Raw genomic sequence first — 9,472 nt, 5'->3', positions numbered from 1 at the left:
TTCCAGCTGGGCTTTTGCCTTTCTAATTTCCTCTCTGCATGACCTGACAAGATCCCTGTACTCTTCTTGGGTTGCCTGCCCCTTCTTCCAGAGCTGGTAAGCTCTCCTTTTTTACCTCAGTCGCAGTAGTAGACCTCTGTCCAGCCAGGCCGGTTGTCTTCCCTGCCGATTTGTCTTACGGCACATGGGGACAGCCTGCTCCTGTGCCTTTAAGACTTCTTCCTTGAAAAATACCCAGGCTTCTTGGACCCCTTTGCCCTTCAGGACTACCTCCAAAGGGACTCTCCCAACCAGCGTTCTGAGCAGGTCAAAGTCTGCCCTCCGGAAATCCATGGTGGCGGTGTTGCTGACCCCCTTCCTTACCTCACCAAAGATCGAGAACTCTACCATTTCATGATCACTAAGGCCTAGAGGACCTCCAACCACCACCTCTCCCACCAGTAAAAAAAGTGTAGAAAGAGATCAAAAGTCTTCACACTGAAAGTTTAAACATGAGATGAGATCTCTGTGGGCCAGCTATGTGCTATTCTGTCCATCAGAGGAGCTTCTTACTCCATCTGGGGCATTAGGTGCTGGTAGCTCCTAACACTGTGTTTTGTCTCCATCTGGAGCGCGGGAGATGCTGAGGTCGGGAGAGCCGTAACCGCAGACACCACCTCCCAAGCCAGCTCTGGTGCCGGAGCAGGCAGCTGGGCTGCATGCTGGTGAGCACATGGCCACCTCTCCTGCAAGAGTGGCCCTTGGAAATGTCTGGGACTATCCACCCCGTGTCAAAAAAAGCTGAATCTCTAAAGAAATGCCACTTTAGGCTCTTCCATTGGAGTGGTTGCTGGGGTAGGGACACAAAAGAGGTGCAGAGACCAAGCCCTTAAACCTCAGAGTGATAAAACCCCTGGGGCAGATACTTGGGGAATATCCTTGGCTTAGTGAGCAGGAGCCCACAGTGCCCTTCTGAGAACTAGTTTGCCTTTTCTGTGTAGATCAGCATGGCCAGGACCTGGTTATCTCAGGTGTCCTTCACACGTGGGAGCTGAGGACCCCTCACTGGTATGACCTGCCATCCTTAAAAGACCTTCAGTGCCTGCTGCAGAAGCAGGAGGATGTGGAGTGCCCTTGTTTGAGGACAACACAGCCTGTTTTCTAATTCTGCCTGTGCCCAGCCCACTAGAGAATCTTTTTTTTTTCCACAAGAGTATTATTTTCTTCTGTTTTTAAGCCACGTTGCAGCTATGAATACCCTTCCATCACGCATGTCCCTATCAGCTCTAACAAAGAGCACAAGATGGGCTTCTGGGAGGAATTCCTTCCTGGAGCTGATGCTGAGAAACACTTTTTATGAGCTGTTTACTGTCCTTTTCCAGTAAATGACTTTTTTTATAGAGCATGTTGGTCAAAACCTGCAGACTGTTGTCAGGCTGGAATGTGAAATGCCAGGACAGCGTCCAGTTAAAAGCTGCTGTGATGGAAGTTATGTGAGTGTGGAAAACGAGGTTTCTACTCGCCCATCTTAATTGGCACAAATGCTCTTCAATGCCAGGGAAAGTGAATATCCATGCAAAACACGTCTTGTGATGGATTCATAAAGAATTGCCTGTCCAAATGAATTTTTAATTTTATGCAGTTTCTTCATTGCTGAGCACTCTCCCCTCAGCCAGGACAAGGTACAATCCTGCTCTGGACAGAGATATTTTTTTGGGACACAGGAGCTGTGAGCTCCTTGCACAGACTGTCCCAAGGCTGCACGCTCCTCCGAGGCGTTGCTGAGGTACTGTCTGCAGGACCGGGCTTGCTCTCAGACCTGGTAACTGCTTTTAGAGAAAGGTTTTACGTTTTCTAAGGAGGTTGTCATCACAGTAGAGCTGTTGGTTTGTCCTCACCTCCTCCTGCCTAGGAAACATTAAACATTAGCTACAGACTACTGGCTGAAGAGGAGGCGTATGGAAAAGACTTTCTGCACTACTGGAAATAAGTGTGGTAATGATTCCAGAGTGCAGACTGGAGGGGAAATGAGCTGGGCTCTTGCCACATGAAGGCCAATCATTTTACAACACAGAAATGCAGTTTTCTTGTTCTTTTTGAAGAAAATATTCCTTGTTTTTAAAATGAGGCTTGCAGGAGTTTTGATGCTGATTAGTCATCATTCCAAATGAGGTCTTTAGTGGGTTACCAACCCGCAGCCCAATGCAAATGATTTCAGCAGCTGACAGTCACATACTGCAATGACCCAGCTACCTAATAACCTTGCCTAGAGTCAGGCACCAAGAGAAAAATTAATTTTAACACGTCTAGATCAGCAAAAACTAGAACAGCAAGAGCTAAGCACAGGGAGTACAGAAGTGGAGTCAGGAAGGAGAAAGCATCGCTGCCAGCTGGATCCAGCAGTCCGCACGCTGCTGCCCTGAGTTCTGATCCATGCTCCTGTGCTGAGGAGGATGGAGCTGAGCACAGCTTAAGGGGCTGGGGATGAGGCTAACCCCACTGCACCTACATCCACAGCTGCTCCATGCACTGGAGCTGCACCCCGCGTGCTGCTTGGGGTCCTGCACAGATGGGAAAGGAGAGATCCCAGTGTGACTGGCACTGAAAGGCGTTTTCCTGCAACAAACAGGAACTGCAATAGCAGGAGATAGGCTGGAAGGGCCTTGGAGAGGGCAGGTAGTCTGTCCCATGCCCCACAGCAGGGTGACCTGAACCTGAATCATCCTAGACTGATTTCTGTTTGCCCTGTCTCTGCAGTTCCTCATGTTCTTCTCATCCATCACAAGCAGTTCCTCTGCTCTTTTGCCCCATCCCACACATCAATTACCACAAAAGTCACATTAGTTTCAGCCAGTGACCCTAGCAGTAAAGCTTAGGGAATGCAATGCACTGATATGTAAACATTGGCTGATGTGCCGGCACCAGTTGATGCACCCTGCCTGCGCTGGGGAGGCTGGCACCCACCAGAGCCTCCCTGTTTTGACACAGCAGGATCAGCCCTGCCCTAGCAGCACTCAGCTACCTGGAGATGCAGGTCAGCCCGGGAGGGAGAAGCAGCTTCCTTGGATCTGCAGATCTACCTTGCTGCAATGCAAGCCTGTAAGATCAGGGCGCCTGGCCTGATCTCTGCTCTGCAGGACATAGGAGGAGGCAATAAAGCCTGGGCGTTCCTAGACCTTCAAGAGAAACTGCTCCACTCACTTTGTCCCGGACGCTTCACTGGATTTTGTGCATGCTGGGCCCAGCTGGAGCTACACGGGGTGTTTGGTTTGGCAGGCATGTTGCAGCCTGGCCTCAGAGCTGGGAACAGTCACCCCCAACCATAGCTGGCTGCAAAACTGCAAAGCAACTTCTCCACCGGGCAGGGTGCAAAGGAGCTAAGCGTGTCTCACAGATAGGCTTCAACACATGATCCTGCTGCCTTTTATACACGGCGTAGCGCCTGCGCAAACACGCATACGGCTGGATAGAGAGATAGGCATTTAAGGTTAACCTATATTTTCTCCTTAGTAAATATCCTTATCCAAAATCAGCTTATGGGAATTCTGTGAGTTCTTATCTTGTTCTGCAATTTTCCTGCTTTGCACAGTCACTAATGGTTCCCTATTTATTAGCACTGGCAGATATCCACGCCGTCTCTCAAGCCCTGGGCTTGCAGGAATGTAGACAGCCCTGCTCTGCTTCCGCTCACCATGGATTTTGGAGGCTACGGGATGGCTGGGTTTTGTAGGAGCTAGGGTAACTTTGTGCCAGCATGAGTAAAATGGAGGAGGAGGCAATAGGTAGAGGGGCAAAAGATATGAAGAGTGAGATGAAAGTTCAGAGAAAATGAGAACAAAATACTCACAAATGTATTACGGACTAGAAAGACAAAAAAGTTCAAATTAGTTACTAGCAAATTGGGAAATAGTAGGAACATTAGAAATAGTGTCCTTGAGCAGCAAGAACAGTGCCTCAGTTATCGAGCACAGCCTCCCGCTGTCATGCTGTAGCAGACGAATATTATTCATTAGCTGCCATACAGCCCCTGCGTACCTCATTTTAACCTGAGTTGAGCCAAAGGAAGGCAGAGTGGAGAGAAAAACAAGGCCATTGCTTGCAAGCCTGACTGTCATGGAGGCCAGCGCTGTGCAGACAAGACTCCTCCTTGGAGGCCCTGTACACTTTCCAGTCCATCCCATCCCAAGCTCTCTATACCATGCAGAATTGCCGCATCAGCAGCTTTTTTGTTTCCTGCCTCCAGCCTTGTCCCAGTGCAGAACCAACTGCATGAAATATCGACCCAGTCCTAGCTTGCCAAACCACCAGGCTTTTCCCCCTTCAAACGTTTCCCTTCATTCCAGGGTGACGTTGTCCAGCTCTGAGCGGATTGCCAGGATTTAATAATAAGAAGCTGCACGCAGAACTTCAAGCTGCAGTAATAACCAGGTTACCGCACGCCAAATTGTCAACCTAGATAAATGACCAAAATGACCGACTGTCGGCTGCAGGGGCAGTGGCTGTGCTTTCCACAGTTCGCAGCTAACTCTGCTTGGTTCTTCTGCCCAAAACTACCTGTGTCTGACCTTCTGCATCTCGTACTCTCTGGAAACATGATATTCTTTGGAGACAGTTGTTTGTACCTTCGCTAGGAGAAAGGGAGTGTGGATTCAGTAGCTTTTGAGAGTCTGGTCTTGATGGGTTGGAAAATTAACTAGAGAAGAGACAAAACCACCTTCTCATTGTCATGCTGCTTTTTGGTTTTTGGTCCACAGCGATGAAGGAGGGAGGTTCACCCTCTTGATATGAACTGCAAATAAAGTCTCAAGTCACCCACTCTCCTGCATGCTTCAAAGGTCAGCGAGTCCTCTGGAAGCTTGGCCTATAAAAAACCTGTAGTTAAGGATTGTACAAAGACATAACATGAATAACTCTGGCTTGCCACTGCTGGGCTGGAAGTGCAGAGCTTTCCTTATGCTGCACGGGCAATCGCTGAGAAACTCCCCTTGGCAGGAAAGAGCCCAGTTTCAAATAAAACCTATACTGCAGAAGAGAGGCAGCATGAAACCCTGGGCAGTCTTTTCACCAAAGCATGAGCTTGCCTTACAGCAGAATAAACAGGAGGCACTGGTGGTTTCACAACGCAGTCCAGAGTCCCACAACGTGATCTGCTGGTGTCTGGCAGCCAGGACAATGCGAGGGAAGGCAGCCGGCAGCTTGCCTACAGCCTGGCAGGCTGGTAGCTTTGGTGGGCAACCTACATTCACGTGAGGAGTCTCACAGACTTCTTTAGACTTTGAATATGGATTCCTTGCATGGGCCAACCTTGCTGGATAAACTTACTGCTATTTATTTCCCCAAAGTTCTTTTTAAGTAAAGAAATGCCAAGAATTATTTGAGTAAATGTTTCTAGCAGGAGGTAAATTCAATTTGCTATAGTTCAAAATATTATGCAGATTTTCATCTGCCTTCTTGCAATGGAAAAAAAATAGTTCCAGCTTATTAATCTATTCATAGCCCCACTCAGTTGTTCTCCTTGATTGATGACAAGTGTTTTTGACATTAATATCCTGGTTCTTAGATTCTGTTAATGTTGTGGGTAAGAATTTGCAGAAAACAAAACAAAAGTTTAGTTGAGAACAGATGCCCTAACTCTAATGGAAGAACTTCACACCAAGTCCTTTTAAAGCCCATTTCTTTAAAGGCCACTTCTGAACCCGTATGCTTACCACTCCCCCCAGTATGTTTTGCAATTTCTCTGTCTCTTTGGCATACCGCGCATCAGACACACAAGTTTTTAATTACCCCGTCAGGCTCCCTCCCCTTCTTCCTGATTGTCACCACCCCTCACTTATGGTCTGTGATGACCTTGATCTTAAAGCAGCTAGCTTCTACATGGGATAGCAGGCAAAGATGCACGCCACATGATGTTGCACAGCATCTCTTAGAACCATACTGTTTCTGGCGTACCCTTTCCAAAAGGCACTGCCTCCTCTCTAGCAGACAATGGGCTTTTTTCTTGCTAGTGGTGTTGGCAGGAGCTCTTAGTCAGAAATGAGTTAGATTTGCCACGGAGAAGACAAGCATTATTTATCCTCATAGTCCCTCTCTAACTTTATTTCATCCGAGACTCAATAAGACACTCTCACGGGTAAGTGACCATAATTATATGCTAAAACCACATATTATTCAATAAGCCAGCCAAAAGCAAAGATGTAAGTTTTATACAATGGAAAAGCAGTACATGAGATGTATTGCTAAGCTGCCAGATAAGAAGCTTACGTTTAAACAGATGTAATTAAAATTCATTTTACTTCTGCAGGCACAGAGTCACCCTAGCATTAACCTGGCAGTGGCGAAGTCTGGTAAAGGCCAGTTCAGCTTCCACTGGAGCCAGTGGCAAAGTTGTACTGGAAGCAGAATCAGTCCTTCATCTGTCTGGTGATGATTATTGCAATAAACTGCACTTATGGAAATTCATGTCCTTACAGTTAAAGATGTTCAACGCAAAAATCCAGCAGGCAGTGGCTCTATAGCCAAGGGCGTTTTCTGATACCTGTTAAATTCACCGTACTCTGCTGAAGAAGAGAATTAATGAAGCACTGTTTAAACTCATTTTCAAAAAATATGGCCTATTTCCTTCCTCCCAAGTTTCTATATTCTAGTAGTTTGTGAAGTCAGCATCTTATAAGTACATATTGTCTACAGAAGTATTTCACCACTACTTTATTTAAAAGTTGTATTAAGTAAAACTGCCTGTGGAAATACTTGTTGCCTGTCTGGCCCTAAGCTCTCTGCTCACGCCTGCCATTGCGTGAAAAGTCCCTCTGTGTGAGCAGTGCTCTTGGTCATTTTCTTAACAGCAATCATTTTGAAAGGGCTTTAAAAATGTCCCAAACACAATTTCAAACACTGGAGAACACTGATATTCCAGATCCACCCTATGCTTCAGTCTCTGTTTAAAATCTCCGTGGGACTTTTTGTAAGGGCACTGGTTTTCCCCTGTGACCTTTGCCAAAATTTCACCTTTCCTTCCCCAGCCACATCACCTGTGGGTGCAGTGAAGTAAGAATTCAACCGCGTGCTGTCAGGTGCTCTTGAAAAAGTTTGTTCACCGTTTCACAAAGCAGCAATTGCCGAGGCTTGTGTTTGTTTTTCGCGAGAAAGGGAAGCTAGTGTCTGTGATAAGGAGTGGTTTTAATCATAAATAATCACCTAAGAATGTGCAGTTGTGTGTTTTTGCAAAGAAGGCATTGGCTAGTTATGTGTAAATGAATCTCGGCATTTTGACATCTCACTCAGAATATAGCAATTATCTTGAGTACACAATAAAAATTTTAAACTGAGCTTGATGACTATATCAGGATACTAAGCGGTGTTGTAGCTGAATTAATGGATTTGTCTACTATAGCTGAACATTCCTGGTGCGTGAAGACAGGGGGAAATCCTAATAAAGAGGCAACTGGTAAATGTTCAATATGTTTAATACTTTGCTCCCTCATTTGGAGAACAAAGAGTTGCCTGTTTCATACTACTGGTATGGACAAAAGCAGGGCACAGAAACGTGTAATCTGCATTTTCTGAATAGTCAAGATCTACAAAGATGATTTCATGTCTCTAGCTCTTTTATGTTGGCATGCTAGCAAAATCTGAGAAAAAAATGATCTAAAGTATATTTTTTGCTAAAGTTTGCAACCTGAATCAGAAATATTCACAGTTCTGTTGTGTTTGTAATGCAATGTGAAGCACTGGCCTAATCTGAACACAGGACTACCACCACAGAGCGTAAAATTGAACTAATCCTTTAAATCAGTATAAAATTGCTACTCCTATCTCCTGAGAGCTAGTCTAATAAACTGATGAATATGTAAGGGTTTCCGACATCCAATGAGAAATCCAACTGTATAAAAAGAATAAAAGGATGAAGGGAAGAGAGCCTGGTTCTTCTCAGGAAGCTGCTCCCACTAATGTGATGGGGAAACTCCCACTGTGAACCGTGTCGCTGCCATCATGTGGGACCGCTCTGTGAGACCTTGTCATTTTGTAGCTTTGGGAAATTAACTGCAAGGTTATTTTTCCAGACGGTTTTGACAATGAAATGTGTTTTGGTTTATTCTGTAATGATCAGACTGACAGTCTTTCTGTAAATAATTCATACGAAGACTCATAATGTGTGGCTATGCAATTAAGATCCAGAAATGTGCACCTGTAACATTGGCAACAGAGAGAAATAAATACTCATTACAATGGATTTTAGTGGGCAGTTTTAGTCAAATATGCCCTATGTTTACTTAATTTTTAAAGAGAAGAGAGAGGATGATCTAATGTTGGTGTGCACCTTATCTATTAATGGTTTGTTAGGTAACTGTCGCCTTTCTGCAAGTTTAATTTTTCTGACAGCAGTGGAAAATAGTTAAACACAAAAAAACGGGACATGTGCTATTACTTTACACAAGAGCTAGCACCTTGCATTAATGGTCCTGTTTTATGTCTGAATTTATTACTTTGTGCTATTCTCACCTCCAGGCATGGGAATGGCTCATCTTTCTGACCTGAAAAGGGTCTTGTGTGCCTGAAAATATATCTGTTTGTCTCCTAAACCCAGAAGAACATACTAATCCCTGAGCCTGTGTTTCCTCCTGGGCCCGGTGGAGATGGCAGTGCTGGGCCACTGGGGAGTACGAGGTCCCTCATTTTGGGGAACTGCTTCCCCCTTTTCTGGCCCAGTGCCTCAGTGCAGCTCTGGCCCCCTGGCTCCTTTCATCTCCTTCTTCCCAGAGCAGGTTTTTGCTTTTTCTTTCTCAGTTCAAGGCCTCTTTTGAATTAACTTCTGTTCTCCACCACTTCTACGCAAAAGCGTCCCTAAGGCCCTTGGCTTCCTGAGCCCTTCTAGCAATTTTCGGTGTGCGTGTCTGGGTGGCAAATGTAGAAATGAGGACAGTTATGAGGCTACCTACCCCAAATCAGTCCGGCAGAGACCGGGTGGGGAAAGGCTGTGGCAACGCTCCCTGACCGGGAGCACTGCGTACAGGGTGCAAGGGCCCAGGCACCCGCACCCCATGCACTCCTCGTGGGAGCCAGGTTCTGGGCCAGCCCCTGGCTCCTCTGTGTGGGGAGCCCCTTGCCCGCTGCGCCCACCAGCACCAGCCTCCCCTGGGCATCCTCTGCACCAGCCAGCGGGCTTGCTCCTGGGGAGACAGGGGAGATTGCAAGGGGAGCCCTGAGCTCCTGTGTCGGTGTGGCAGGGCTGACGGTGTCAGAGCTGCCCGTGCATGGGGAAAGGATGCGTTATTGCATGGGAGGAGGACGCAAGCACGGGAGGAGGCAGGGATGCTTGCAGGGAAGAAGGGATGCCTGCTTGGAGGCGAGCTGCGTACAGGGGAAGAGTGAGGGCTGCCTGCAGGGCAGGAGGAGCGCAGGCAGGGGAGGTGGGATGCGGGCAGGGCAGGCGGTGGGATGCGGGCAGGGCAGGCGGTGGGATGCGGGCAGGGCACGAGGGATGCGGGCAGGGGAA

Source organism: Egretta garzetta, unplaced genomic scaffold (assembly GCF_000687185.1).
Source record: "Egretta garzetta isolate BGI_Z169 unplaced genomic scaffold, ASM68718v1 scaffold404, whole genome shotgun sequence".
In the NCBI taxonomy this organism is placed as follows: domain Eukaryota; kingdom Metazoa; phylum Chordata; class Aves; order Pelecaniformes; family Ardeidae; genus Egretta; species Egretta garzetta.
This window is presented reverse-complemented; position numbering follows the sequence as displayed.